This window comes from Amblyomma maculatum, chromosome 10 (assembly GCF_055883805.1).
Source record: "Amblyomma maculatum isolate TAMU_Amacu chromosome 10, ASM5588380v1, whole genome shotgun sequence".
In the NCBI taxonomy this organism is placed as follows: domain Eukaryota; kingdom Metazoa; phylum Arthropoda; class Arachnida; order Ixodida; family Ixodidae; genus Amblyomma; species Amblyomma maculatum.
The window spans coordinates 156,248,244-156,263,661 of NC_139353.1; the positions used below are offsets into that span (position 1 = coordinate 156,248,244).

The window sequence follows — 15,418 nt, forward strand, 5'->3', positions numbered from 1 at the left end:
TTAAGTTGAGGACAACACAGAGGCCTATGGGAAGGAAAATGGTAGGTATAGCGTTAAGAGATAGGAAAAGTGCAGAGTGGGTGAGAGAAATAACTCAAGTCACTGATATTCTAGTGGAAATCAAGAAGAAATGGCATGGGAAGGATAGGAGGCATTGGAAATGGAGCGGCCTTGCGTCCGTTTGCTTGGAGGCGGTGTGGCAGTGCGTCGGTTCGCGTACACAACAATATCCTTGCCCGTAACACCCTCAAGCATATTGTCCAACCACAGCACCCATTTGCTTGGCAAGAAGTTATTTGCAATGGCACAAACACCCAAGACGCAGGGTGTAAGCGTGTTTTGAATGAAACAAATGTCCAAAAAGTTGTTTTTGTTTGTACAGTGCATGCTAAACAGAAATGAACACATAGTAAAGAATATACATTTGCTTAGTTATGTATAATTTCCCTCATTTGAGAAAGTCAATGTATTTCCACATTAGCTCCTATACAAAAATACTGTTGTGTTTTCCAAGTACAAAACTTCTTGCGTAATCTCAAAAGAAAGTCTGTGGCGGATCTCATGTTAAAACACATAAAAATTGTTTCTTAGGCAACATCCTACATATGCTAATCAGAAATGAAAACATAGGGCTCTGAAAGTGTGCAGTTAACAAAGAAATAACATATATTCACTTAGTGATGTATGCATTTCCTCATTTGAGAAAGTCAATGTATTTCCACATTAGATCCTACCCAAAAATACTGTTGCGTTTTCCAAGCACGAAACTTCATGTGTGATCTCAAAGGAAAGTCTGCTGCGGATATGATGTTAAAACACATCTAATCTTGAATCTCCTTTGAGTGGTTGATGACTCATCAAAAACACATTACGTAGGTAACAGAAATTCAATATCCATTTTTGTAAGGGCATGTAGCGCGGAGAAAGGATAACCGATGGCCGCTTAGGACAACAATCTGAATTCCAGGGGAAGGAAAGCGTAGCAGGGGGCGCCAGAAATTTAGGTGGGCGGACGAGGTTAAAAGTTCGCACAGGACTGGGTAATTGGAGCAATATGGGAGAGGCATTCGCCCTGCAGTCGGTATAGTCAGGCTGAGGATGATGATGATGAATCTAAAGAAAGTAACCATTTAACGTTCTGAACCAATTCAGGCTATAACGAATTACCTAGCGTTCATTGCTTATGCTGCCATCACACACATGTGACCTGAGTTTTGCATACATCTCAGACCGGCCACAGTGGCAGGTACTCAAACACGAATTATCCGCATCACAAGTCGAGCCCCCTTAGTTTTGAGTCACAGCAGCGGTGCACAGAAGTACTAGCATACTGAAATAATGTTTCACGGTGCCCAAATAATGTACTCGGAGTATTTTCATTCTCTGTAGAGGCGATTGACATTAACTTTATTGCATTACAGTCGCCTTTTGCAGAACATTCCATGTCTTTGTACTTGGAATTGTGAGCGAAATATAGTTATCATGACTTAGGCAGGTGGTAGTTTTGAGGTGATGTGGCAATGAATAATCACAGGCATGCTTTCCTGTGGCAGGTGGTGCCTGGAAGGGGAAATGGAGATGTAAAATTGTGGGCATGGTCCTGGCAGTTAATTGCTTCGGGGTGATATGGCGACGAAAACTCGCTGGGATGCCTCTGGTCTCAGGGAAGTGATATGGTAATGCGCCGACTGGTGGCAAAATTTTGTGACGTCACTCGCCTTTTATGCGGAAGGTGCGATTGCAGTCAAAGCAGAAAGCTGGGCTAGTTGGTGAGTCTTTTTATTTATGGTGCGATTGCAATCCATCCCTGCACAACCCTTGGATCCTGAGCCTCCTGACACTAATTTAACTGGCGGCTTCTATGGGATTAACTTTCTTAGGAATTTTTGTCTACGCCGCGTTCTCTTTCATATAAAATTTTAACCGACATTTTTGCGCTAATTAGTGTGCGTGGAATATTAGATGTACAAAAAGAAATCAAGGGATAGGCGCGTTGAAAAGTGCATGTGCTCGAAGAGCGGTGAAATAAATGCGGCCAATAATGCTATCCCGATGCACCCTTAAAGGCGCAGCTTGAGTATTTCCTAAAATATTCCATAATTTCAGGTGTTTTTTAGCTCCTGCTTCTCATAGATTCCATTATTCTTTTATAGTCGTTTTATCTGACACAACGTGTCTGTTGATTGCCAACTTGCTTCCTTGCCATAAGAACCATTACAGTGCTCACCACGCAAGAGGAACATGTACGTAGTACTTGAAACTTTATTTCAAAAATACAAGGCATAATAAGTGTCTGCATTGGTTATTAACGTGGGTGCATGAGCAGAGCGGCGGTCCATGCAGTCCGAGTGGCTGCGTTAAATGTATTGGATAGAAAAAAGGTTTGGGCCGATTGCTGCTTAATAGAAACAATTGCATAAAAAAAGATAGCCAAAACTTCGCGCAAACTTTATTTTTCCACAATCGTGTTCTGCAGCGACGCTGTACGAGACCAGTTTACACGTAAAAGCTAAAAGGAGCCGAAGCATTAAGTGCAACATTTGCAATTTCGAGAGCATGGTAACGAAAAAAGTCTGACATCAGGTTACTTTGTAAAAAAGAAAACAGAAGTTCCAAGACGTACTCGGCAATCTTTTTCAGATACCAATCTCCCTCACCGGTGACGTGGATCCAGTACGAGCTTAGCCATACTGGGTGGGAGGACTTCGGTTCAATAGTAAATGTCCTATTCTCGAGGTTCGTTTGCAATGCAAACTGCATGGTACTTGTTATCCCGTTCATGTGGAGATGGAGATTCCCATTCCAGATGCCACTCAACGCCACAGGACACTTAACATCCCAAGAAGACTTGAATATAACCTGAATCATTGCTCGTCGGTCCATACTGTAACGCTGGATCGGGCCGATTACTTCAAAGGTATTGTAGGCATGTGTAAGTATCACGTCTTCGTGACTCAGTGGTCCGTAGAAAGAAGGCCTTTCGATGGAATAATCCCGAGGGAGGTTTACGCCAAATAGTCTGAAAGCCTCATCGAGGGCTGAGTCTCGCACAATCCATTGACCTGCAAAAGAAACAAAAACAAAAGTGACAAATATAGCTATATCAATATCTAGAGCTGGCAATGTAATGACCAAATTCCCTTCTCGATTTCAATGATTACACAAGCGCCACGTCGAAGTCTTTTAAGAGGAGAAAAAAAGGAATGCCGACAATCAATAGGTAAGTTGAAGATGTTCATCCTATTTTCGAAGGAAAAGGCTGGGTCAAATATGCCTTTTCACAGATGCAGTGTTATCAGATACGCGTGCTGATGTATAGCATAAGCTTGAGTGTTTACACGTGCCGCATTCTTGCGTATCATGATCTGTAATCAGTGCGGTTCTGTTATAAAACCAAGCACACCTATCAATAAAGGGGCAGTCCTTTGGCCTCCAGCCGCCGGCTACGTTCCGTTATTTCAGTGGCGACGAGGATGGGATAGTTGCTGCACGATGGCAGCCAGGCCACCCGAGTTCGACGACACGACTAGTAGCTGGGGCACTTACCGTGTTCGTTTGGAGGCCTTTTTTGAGGGCCACAGCATCACAGATACAGGAAAACAGCGTGCGCTTCTGGTGTCGGCACTGAGTGACAACGTGGTGCGCGTGCTTCAAGGCCAGTGCCAGACGGAATCGGTGAACACTCTGAGCTACGAGGCCGTCGTACAGCTCCTGGACAATCACTTTGATCCCCAAGCCAATGAGATAGCAGCTAGCTATGCTTTCTTTATGCGGAACCAAGCGGACGGCGAAAGGGTACGGGACTACATCACCGACCTGAGGCGTCTCGCCAAGGATTGCAGTTTTGATAAGTTTTTGGATCGCATGTTGCGGGATCGGATTGTCTGCGGAATCCGTGACGAACAAGCTCGACGGCATATGTTATCGCAAAAGAAGCTGAGCCTGGCAGAGGCAGAAGCTTTTGCTCTAGCCGCGGAAACCGCCGAGGCGAATGTCCGGGTGATGCAAGAAAGGAGCTTGAATAACAACGGGGCGTCTGCCAACGTCGTACGGAAGCACAGCTGGTATCCGCAGAAATCCGGACGCAAGCAAGGATCCATGACCGAGTCCTCGCAATGCGGGAGATGTGGCTCGAACCATGCTTCAGAAGTGTGTAGACACAAGAAAGCGACGTGTCACAAGTGCGGCAGGAAAGGACACCTAGCCCGGATGTGCTCCAGTGGTCGCGCTAACCCTTCAGGAACATACGCGGTGAAGGAAGCAGACGGCAGCGACGGCAGTGAAGAAGATATGCTCTACGCTTTGGTGGCTCACAGCTACAGTACTAACGAGGCCGTACGGCCATTCGAAAGGGATTTCATCTGGGAAGGTCGTAACCTGCGCATGCTCGTGGATACAGGGTCTACTGTCAGCGTCATTCCAAGGAAGGTATTCGAGAACCACCGCGACTTTTGGCCGACACTAGAGAAGACGGCACTGCGCCTATCGTGCTTCCTAGGGCCGCTTCCGGTCCTTGGCCGAGTGGCCATGAAAGTCGAATGCGGTAACACGCAAGTGGACAGCTCGCTCGTGGTTGTGGATTGCGACGGGCCTTTGTTGTGCGGCCGGAACACCATCCAAGCCTTCCAGAATGCGGGCATGGCACTACTGGAAGAATGTGCGCCGCAGAAAGTACATCTGGTTCAGGGTGACGCAGCGACAGTCGAACTTTTGGCGGAGTTTCCGGAAATTTTCGAGGATAGTTTGGGTCGTTGTAAGGGGCCGCCCGTGAAACTACACAAAAAAGAGGCCGCGGTACCACGCTTTCTCAAGGCTCGACCAGTGCCCTACGCGCTTCGGGAAAAGGTATCTGCAGAAATTGACCGCATGGTACAGGAAGGAGTGCTTTCACCAGTGAGAGTTTCCGAGTGGGCTACGCCTGTCGTGCCCGTAGTAAAACGGAACGGTGAAATTAGACAGTGCGGTGACTGCAAACTAACCGTGAATCAGGCGACACATTTGGAACAGTACCCATTACCAAAAATCGAGGACATCTTCGCATCTCTGTACGGAGGGGAGGTGTTCACCACTCTGGATTTACGGCACGCATATAATCAACTTCCACTGGACGACGAGGCACGAAAAATGGCCGTGTTAAACACCCACAAAGGGTTGTTTGCATACAACCGCCTCGCTTTCGGCATCGCTTCGGCTCCAGCTTTGTTCCAGCGTCGCCTCGAGTCCGTTCTACAAGGCATCCCTCGCGTCAAGGTGTGCTTAGATGACATCATTATTGCCGAAAAACAGAACGACAACTCAACTCTCCGGCAAGTCTTCGAGCGGCTGCGCGATAATGGGCTCAAGCTGAACCGTGACAAATGCAGGTTCCGCGAGAAGGAAGTTTCGTTCTTGGGCCACAAGATTGATGCAACTGGACTACACCCCCCTGAGAATATGGAGGCCGTCACAGCTGCACCCAGACCGGAGACGGTGAGCCAGCTTAAATCCTTTTTGGGATTGATCACATATTACGCCAAGTTTTTGCCCAACCTTGCCACTACGCTGGTTCCCCTCTATAGGCTGTTGACTAAAGGAGCGCGATGGCAATGGGGATGCGAGCATGAGGAAGCATTCCAGGCAGCAAAGCAGGCTATGGCAAAAGCACAGCTTCTCGTACACTATGACCCCGAAAAGCCGTTGCGGCTTGAATGCGACGCTTCGCCAGTGGGGGTCGGCGCTGTGTTGTCACACCGAATTGGAAACCGGGACTATCCCATATCGTTCCGTTCAAGAGCACTGACACCTGCGGAGCGGAATTATTCGCAACTGGAGAAAGAAGCGCTGGCTTTGGTTTTCGGTGTTACCAAGTTTCGAGATTATTTGTTGGCGAAACATTTTACTCTGGTGACGGATCACAAGCCACTGACAGGTCTGTTCCACCCGGAAAAGCCGATTCCGCAAATGGCAGCAGGAAGAATTCAGCGGTGGGCGTTGTTACTGGCGGCTTACCATTATGATCTGGAGTATCGGCCAGGACAGCTAAATGCTAACGCAGACGCTCTCAGTCGCCTTCCACTGCCGTGCATGGAAGACCGAGGAGGGCAAGAGCCCATGGAATACGTACTTTATACGGAGAGCCTCAATTCCACCGCCCTTTCCGCTCAACAGCTAGTGGACCTAAGCGGCTCGGACGATACGCTTCGTCAGATCAGGTGGTGGATCGCACATGTCTGGCCACGGTATTTATCAGCAGCACAGCAACACCTGATGCCATACTTTTCTCGCCGCAACGAGCTCGCGGCCAGTCACGACCTGATTTACTGGGGTCATCGAGTAGTGTTGCCGGAGGCGGCGCGACAAAGCATGCTAAAGGAACTGCACGACAGTCACCCCGGTATCAGTGCCATGAAGCGCACGGCTCGGGCGTTGTTTTGGTACCCTGGGTTAGATAGGGACATCGAAGTGTTGGTTCGAAGTTGCCCGCAATGTATACAATGCTGGCCCATGCCGGCTGCGGAAGTTCCCAGTCCCTGGCCGGTGAGCAACAGGCCCTGGTACAGGGTTCATATGGACTTTGCGGGCCCCATCAAGGGCTACCAAGTTTTTGTGCTGGTTGATGCTGAGACAAAGTGGATTGAAGCCATACCTTTGAAAACGACCACAGCGGAGGTCACCGTTCAAGTACTTCGAGGTATTTTCGCACGCTTTGGCTTGCCATTCTGTGTGGTATCGGATAATGGACCACAATTTTCAAGCTCCGCCATGTCCAGTTTCTTGCAGGAAAACCAAGTGAAACACATAAGAACCGCCCCATACCATCCCCAGTCAAATGGGTTGGCGGAACGGGCCGTGCGAACAATAAAGGAAGGTCTTCGGAAGAATCCAACAGGTACACTGCAAGAACGACTAATCAAGTTTTTATTCCGTTATAGAACGACACCTTTGGAAGGAGGAAAATCGCCAGCGGAACGGTTGTTGGCCTTCCGTCCCCGAACCCGGCTGACAGCTTCTATCACGGATACCAAGGTGATAAGACAGGACGGTTCGAGCGAAGCGGTTCCAGCAGCAGCAGAAGTACCGACCCGGTTTCAACCTGGCAGGCATGTATGGTCGCGCCAGTTTCAGTCTGCCCGGAGATGGATGCCGGCAACCGTAGTGTCCACGACGGGAGCACGCATGGTGACACTGGAAACACCTGAGGGACAGCAACGACGCCACGTAGACCAACTCCGGCCACGACTAGTCACAGGTTCATCACCTAACAAGCAGAGCCATGACCGGACCAACGACGGAGCTCAGCGTAGTTCCGGGGAGGCAGAAACTCGCCAAGGTACGGAGGCACCGGAAGTCAGCTCTCAAGCCGAAGACCAACAACCACCACCACGTCGTTCGACTCGCCTGCGGAAGCCCCCAGATCGTCTTACGTACTCCAGCTTAGGGGGAGGGGATGCAGTGTTATCAGATACGCGTGCTGATGTATAGCATAAGCTTGAGTGTTTACACGTGCCGCATTCTTGCGTATCATGATCTGTAATCAGTGCGGTTCTGTTATAAAACCAAGCACACCTATCAATAAAGGGGCAGTCCTTTGGCCTCCAGCCGCCGGCTACGTTCCGTTATTTCAACAGAATAAACTATTCATGGCGTCATCATAGGGAAGCCCAATTTTTATATTAGGTTTTAATGAAGTTTTTAAAAAAATAAACTGAGGCAATAAATCCTCAAGACGTATAGGAATATGTAAAAGAAAATTAAAATCCGCTCTTCTCGTTCGTTTCGGTCCTTGAAAGACTTGCGGCCCTTGTGTGCCCTTTACACATGATGGTGCTGCTCTGACTGGTCACCCAGCTCGCCGACTGCACTAAAATACCTTACCTAGGCCCTAGAAAAAATTGTGAAGCGAAGTAACCCATCCAAGCGCCAAAGGTGGCTGCCGTTCGCTTTGAAGAAATGTAATCAGGCATTTTGTTTTCAATGTAACCTGCTTTTCTGAATATTATAGGCGTTGTCTCCTCAGCAAACCAGCAAGCTGAGAGGTAAATAAAGGCACTCCATTCGCCGGCACGGGATGTCATTTTCTGCGCATGCGCGACAAATTAATGCCTGAAATTCGGGTTCCCGCCTTCAGGCTGGTGTGAAACATTCCGCGAATAGAACGCAGCAACGAAAACTATGTGTTTAAATTTGCTCTTTCATTTAATTTCGCGCTATCATCTTTCTTTCGTAGAAATATTGTAGTCCTGTTCTTGTCGGTAACCTTTCATCGTGGTCTATTTTGACACTGCAGTTTTCTATTCGCAGCCTATCGTGGACACGCTATTGTTTATACGGTAATAGATCTGAACTTGTTTATTATGGGAACATGAAGTAAGGAATACCTTTCCTTATTTTTTGCGGTGAGCTCTCCAATGGCAGTGTCTATTTTGTCGCATGCGCAGAACAAAACAACGCGCTCCAGAGGTTCTCTGGCCTGATCCCTTAATAAAGCCACTTTGCCGCCATCACAGTGAAATGTCACGCACCACGTAACGGGCGCATACTAAATAAAAACTTGTAACAGGAAAATGGCACATAATATGATTCGAACCAACTGTAGTAGGCGCAGAGGTAAATAAAGGCACTATACCTCCTCTTGGTTAGTTAACCTGGATTATACAACTACGCCTTCAGTGCAAAAACACATCATATATGTTAAGCGGCCACTTTTTGTTGTGCCCTCCGATAGCAGCTCATACCCCCGAGGGGGACCGGGCAACTTTTTTTGTGCTATTCGCCGCCGTCGTCATCGACGTACAGCCTTTATCATAAGTGTATAGCCCGGGGGGTCTGCTTTCGAGCCAAATAGTGGCGCTAATCTAGCGTTAGTGGAGGTCCTTTTCATTGGAGAAGGTAGACAAAACATCTTCTTACTGTCGAGAGATTTGGAACACTGGACATGCATTACAAGCCGCACGAAGCGGCTCAGAAGCAGAACCCCTGAACTCTACACTTTTGACAAAGACTCTACATTCCTGCACATGTCAGTACCTAAGCAAGACCATGAAGGCACTTGCATGCAAAAACCAAAGTTTGAAAGGGTCGCTGAATGCGCTCGAGCAGAGGTGTCAAGCCGTAGGCGCTAACGAGGCTTTAGAGAGCTGCATGGCGTTTATTCAGTAAATGTTTATTCAGTAAAAACTCGCAGCTCAAATATGGAATTATTACGGGGGATACAAGTCTTTATCAAACAAATCCGCCGTGCTACGGCTCACTACTTAACTTGGCAGTGCATTCCATTCCTTGGTGGTTTAGACAAAAAAAAACAATACTGAAAAATTTTTGTCCTTGAAATATACGGTCGCACTTTGTGACTATGATCAATTTGTGAATATGCATAATGCGTGGGGTGCAAATATGCTTTGGATGAAGCTCCTGTTTGACCATGATAGATTGTATAAAAGAGCTTTGAACGTAGAGCCCTGCGGCGTTCGCTCGATGAAACCCAGCCCAGTTCCTTTTTCATTTTACTTGTGCTAAGGAAGTGGTTGTAAAGGCCAAGGACAAATGGCGCAGCGGCAGATTGTATGCGCTCAAGCATCTGTGCATGAATACTGCAAACCGGATCCCACACAGGGCAGGCATACTCTACAATGGGCCCGACGTATGCTTGGTACGCCGCCTCTCTAGCCTCCCTATGCGCATGTATTAAGTTGCATTGGAAGCAATTAAGAGATCTACCTGCATTTCTTGCTAAACTATTGACATGCACCAACCATTTACCATCCCCGGAGAAAATAACACCTAGATACTTACACGTCGCTTTTGACTGAATTAATTCTCTACAGAGGGAATATTGATACAATAATTTATTTTTAGTTTTCCTGTTGAAGCAATCGTGAACGCATTTTTTAACATTTAGGGACATTCTATGGATGCTGCGCACCAACTCTCAATGCGTCTGAGGTCATCCCTGAGCTGTGTGGAATTCGTTTTACACGGCACTTTGCTGTACAAGGCACAATCATCCGCGAACAACCGCACTCGAGACTTACTGCCGTCATTAATATCATTTACAAAAGTAAGAAGCAACAGTGGCCCCAAAATAGATCCTTGGTGCCCTCCCGGCATGACCGCCACAAGACTAGGGCACTTCCGTTTACTAATACCCGCTGTTTCCTGCAATTTTAGTAGTCTTCGATCCAATTATACACAGAAGGGTTAATATTGATACGGGGCAAGGTTAGTCCACGAAGGTTAGTCCAGGCTGGCACAGCACACAAACACAGAAACACAGCAGCGTCGACCTTATTCTAGCATCAATTCTTCTTCTTCTTCTTCTCCCTCGTTGTAATGGCACATACCCACAGTGGGGGATTGGCCAGAATTCGTTGTAGGTGACATACTATTTTTGATAATGTCGATTTGGCTATATGATGTAAATAACCTAATAATTAGGAGCTAGTGTTGCTGAAATAACTTGAAATTTTGAGGCGATGTAATAGAAAGCAATGAAAAAAAGGAATAAAACTGTAAATTACTAAAAATAATAAGAAGAAAAAATACAATTCAGACAGCTCAGCGCTAACACACAAATCTTCCAGTAGCAATATTATAATTATGAAGTAATTCACACACCGATTTTAGGGCATACCCTTTGATGGTTGCACCAAAGGAGAGGAGGACAGGAACTGTAAATGGCAGTCCTAGACGAGCAAGAGGTATTTCTAGATAATGTCTTCTCTGAGTAGCATACCTGTGGCAGGAGAGGATGTAATGTTCAATTGTTTCCACGTCATTACATGACGCACAAAGATTGGACGGTGTGAATCCAGAGCGACATAAATAAAGATTGAGGGAAGGAATTCTACAACGCATGAGCGTCATGGAAACCTCACATTGCCTCGAGGTACAACATCGGACATTCCAATGGAAATTTAAATGATTAAAATCCGTAGTCGCAAGGAGTGGCTCATGGCTCAAGGAGTTTAACGTTTGAAATCGTTCAAAACGGGATATATTTAGCAAGATAATATTGGGCACAACATCGGCAACAGGCCCACTGAGAGCTGAATTTGCTAAATAATCTGCCATTGTATTAGAAGCGATGCCGCAGTGTCCCGGAACCCACTGAAAACGTACTTCCTGTAAGTGTATCGGAAGGAAAAACATCAGGGTTTGTTTCAAAAGACGCATTTTGGGACTTTCTAATGATGCTAAGACTGACAGGCAGTCAGAGAGTATGATTACGTGAGTAGCATTACCGAGAACTTTTTGAAGGGCCAAACCACTTGCAAGCAATTCAGCAGTAAATATTGGTGTGTAATCAGGGATCCGTACAGAAAAACTCCAAGTGCTTTGGAGTAAATCCCTATTGCTGCTTTTTCATTTCGTTGTGAGGCATCTGTGAAAATAGGTACGTGTCGTGGATATTGTAATAGATAATCTTCAAGGTGTCCCTTTATTACCGTGGTAGTCAAGTGTTTTGCATTAGATGGCAACGACTGGTCAAAGCACGGTGTGGAAGTAGCTTGAACATTGCCAACACGTCTTACTGACCTAAGCGAAACTGCAATTTTGGACAGCAAGGACTAAGTAAATACAAATTGTGGTTGCTTATATTGCGGCAAATGATAATCTAGAAACTGAGATTGGTGTGTAATAAAAATGGGAGAAGCCACTCCAGGCAGAGATTCCAGTGCTCTTAAAAAGGTTCGCACAGTTAGCAGCTCAAATCGAGAGTTCAAGTCACGTACACGGGCCTCTAAATAGAGGACTGCATTTGAAACTGTTCTTGGCAACCCCAAACATAGTCGTAAAGCGCGCCTCTCCAGTAGCAACAAAGGTCGTAGTTTGTAATTAGGACTGCCCGAGAAAAGAACACAGCCGAACTCCAGAATTGGTCTCAAATAAGTTTTATAGAGAAACAAAAGAGTATCTCTACGCATACCGAATTTGTTATGGCTAATTCGAATCAGGCGACCAAGGGCTCGCTCACCTTTCAGGCAATTACTTTTGATATGAGGCCGCCAGTCTAATTGGGAGTGGTATAATACACCCAAGTATTTTAATGATTCAACCTGTGAGATTTGTGAACCGCAATACACAAGGGAGATATAAAGAGGGTGTGCCGGTGGGAAAACGAGTACTGAGGATTTCTTCACGTTGAGAGTTAATTTTACTTTACCGAGCCAAACTTCAAGGGCATTCAAGTAGGCTTGCAATAGCTGATATAAGGAATGAACATCTCGTGCAGAAGAGAAAAAGGCAATATCATCCGCATGCACGTACAATTTTATATTTGGATGAACAGGAATATCTCTCATTAATATATTAAATAGCAATGGAGACAGCACCGATCCCTGAGGCACGCCTCTAGTTTGGTAATATAAGTTTCAGAAGTTATAGAACCTCTCGTGCAGAAAAATTTTCTATTGCTTAATAATTCTTTTAACCATGCAAACATTTAAGAAGGCGACCTAATTTCGTTTATCTTATTCAACAGAATAGAATGTTCTACACTGTCATATGCTTTGGCGATATCCAAAGTGACCAATGCCGACACTTCTTTTTTCTTCATTGCTAACCTAATTCTACTTTCCAAATTGTATGAGCCGTCCAAATGGAGCACCCTTGACGAAAACCAATTTGTGCATCATTAAATACATTCAGGGTCATCACATGGTTTGTGAGGCGGCGGTGAACTATGCGTTCAATAAGTTTCACTAGATTTGAAGTCAGAGAAATTGGCCGAATATTATCCAAATTTAAGCTTTTTTTCGGATCTTTGAGGCTTAGTATAATTTTTGCAACTTTCCAGTCTTGAGGTAACCAAGCATTTTCCAGATAAAAATTGACAATATTCAACACCTCCGAGCAGTGGTCTTGCACTAAAGCTTTCAGCATAGCCACTGTAATACCGTCACACCCAGGAGCTGCAGGTTTCAGAGCAGCCGCTATACAATGCAATTCCGGTGACTCAATTGCAACGAAATCAGCACGTGGTGTAGGTCGAAGTAAGGGAGCCACCATCTGCGCTTGAAAGCGAATAGCAAGACCGTTCGCAATTTGTTCAAGTTTCGCTTTTGCTTCATTGGGTGATAACACCTCTGACTCGGTTACATGTGGTGGAGTAGAATTTTGGTTGCGTTCCATGAACCTATACAATGCCTTCCGATTAATTGGATTAGAGAGATAGATATTCATATTAGCATTATACTCATCCTTTGCTATACGAATAGTTTTTTTAAATGAAGCCGCATAAAATTTATAATTTATCCAATTTTGGGGACACTGGTTATGGGAAAGCCTCTTCCACGCAGCTTTTCTACGACGGAATGCTTTCTCACATTCTTCGTTCCACCATCGGCATGACATTTTGTTAGGGACAGACGATTTCACAGTGAACACTGAACGCTCAATGTCATCTAGCAGTGAAGAGAGTGCTTGTTGAGCACGTTCAGAATGCTGAGATGATGCTATTGAGGAAAAAGAGAAGTTCACAAACTTTTTAAAGAGTTTATGGTTGATAAATTTTTGTTCACAAGTAGTTACTCTAAGGGGAGTAGATTCTATATTAAACGTAATTGGAAAGTGGTCGCTAGATGTACCACAATCCACCGTAGCCCATGATGAGACCCTTACTCCATTTGCTGCTAACATTAAATCAATTACTGACCTAGCAGCTGCTCGCATGAAGGTTATGCCTGGACTATTACAGCAATGCACATCATTTACAGACATCCAGTTCCAAAGTCGCTGCCCACATATATCTGAACGGTAACCCCAAATAACATGGTGTGAATTAAAATCGCCAGCAATAATCAGTCCGTTTGTTGAACTCAAAAGATCACTCAAATCATCTGTTGTACGGACACCTGTTGGGAAGTAGACATTTGCAATAGTGAGAGGAGCAGACTGTGTAATTGCGATATCAACTGCAAGCAGTTCGCAGTCTTGTCGTAGAATTTTGTGTGACACCTTCGCCCGATGAGTTGTTTTTGATGAAATTAATGTTAGCAAGCCGCCACCCCGGCCGCTAGTGCGATCTCATCTAAAAGTTCTAAAATACTTTACAGAAAATGGCCGATTTGGCAAAAGCCAAGTTTCTTGTAATAAAACTATGTCTGGGTTGAAATTTGAGATAAGATTCTGTAAATCGTGAAACGAAGATGCAATTGAACGACAATTCCACTGTAGTACTTTTAACCCCGCCATGATTATTGTAGAATCCGGGAGGCTGTAACAGCCTCATTTAAGACATCAATGTTATTATGAGGATTAGGGGAACCTTTTTTACTTTTAGTGTTAGAATGGGCGGATTTTGAGGGAGAGGAAGAAGCGCGACACTTCTGGGACGAACATGGCATCTCTACATCTAATGGGTAAACGGTGGACACGTGGGTATCCACAGGGCCCTGTCCCTGTACTTTCATTGACAAAAAAGGAGCAGGCGTCGTCTGGGTAGAATCTCCCTCAACTGAGGCCCTAGCAACCATAGGAGCATGGCATTCAGCTATACCAGGGTTGTCAACTTGCAAAGCTGCAATTTCGGTCGAACCAATCTTTGTAGCTATGACCTGTGACACAGCCTCTGTAAATGTGCTTAACATACACTCGAAGAAACCCTCAAGAGATTTCTCTACAGCTGAGACAACCGACTTTGTTATGCCTGTTTCCACATCTGAAGCTATTGTTTTTGCACAAGCTGCATACGAATTCCTCTTATGGTCTAGTTGGGCATAGGCATCTGCTCTAGAACACCTTTTATGCTGAATGATATTAATAACAGTTTGTTCATCTGCGCGTTTTGGGCATGTACCATCATCAGCAGGGTGATCTGCGTGACATAGTGCGCAAATTACCACAGCAGAAGTGCACATGTCAGATGAATGGCTGTCTCCGCACAGTCTGCAGCGTGACGCGGATTTGCACGCCTTGCTGCTGTGTCCGAATCGCCAGCAGTTTTTGCACTGCAAAGGGCGAGGCTGCAGGGGATGTACACAGTACACAATGGGCCATACTTTAATCTCTGTTGGACAGTTAGCCCCGGCAAACGTCGCTATCATTGATTCTGTCGGCACCCTAGAGCCACCAGCATCCCTGCTGCAACGGAATAGTCATAAGATGCCAATGCCAGCCTCATTAAATTCTTCAATCATTTCTTGCGGAGAAGCCGACGAATCCACGCCGCGTATAATACCTTTTGCACATGCCAGCTGTTCAGGTATAAAAGTTTAACAGGCAATGATGCAAACGATGTGCATCGAAGCAAGTCCGACACACACTGTAAATTCGAGGACTTACATAGGATACCTCTCCTGCCAAACGGACGCACCTCAGAGATTTCTAGGTAGTGGGGGGTGACAGCCTTTAGCTGCTCCTGAATTATTTTTGGATTTTTCAACTTCAGGAATCCATCCCCAATTGGCACAAATGCCACCGGTATTATACTTATTCCATT

General features: G+C 45.7%; 1 long non-coding RNA gene across 1 annotated transcript in view; it reads right to left on the bottom strand.

Annotated features, from left to right (window-relative positions):
- Nucleotides 1-2,122: 2,122 nt before the first annotated feature.
- The window catches only part of LOC146177757 (uncharacterized), a 47,393-nt gene continuing 34,097 nt past the window's right edge, over nt 2,123-15,418 (bottom strand). The window contains exon 3 of the long non-coding RNA XR_014701340.1: nt 2,123-3,062. This is a non-coding gene — a long non-coding RNA (uncharacterized LOC146177757). The remainder of the gene's footprint in view (nt 3,063-15,418) is intronic.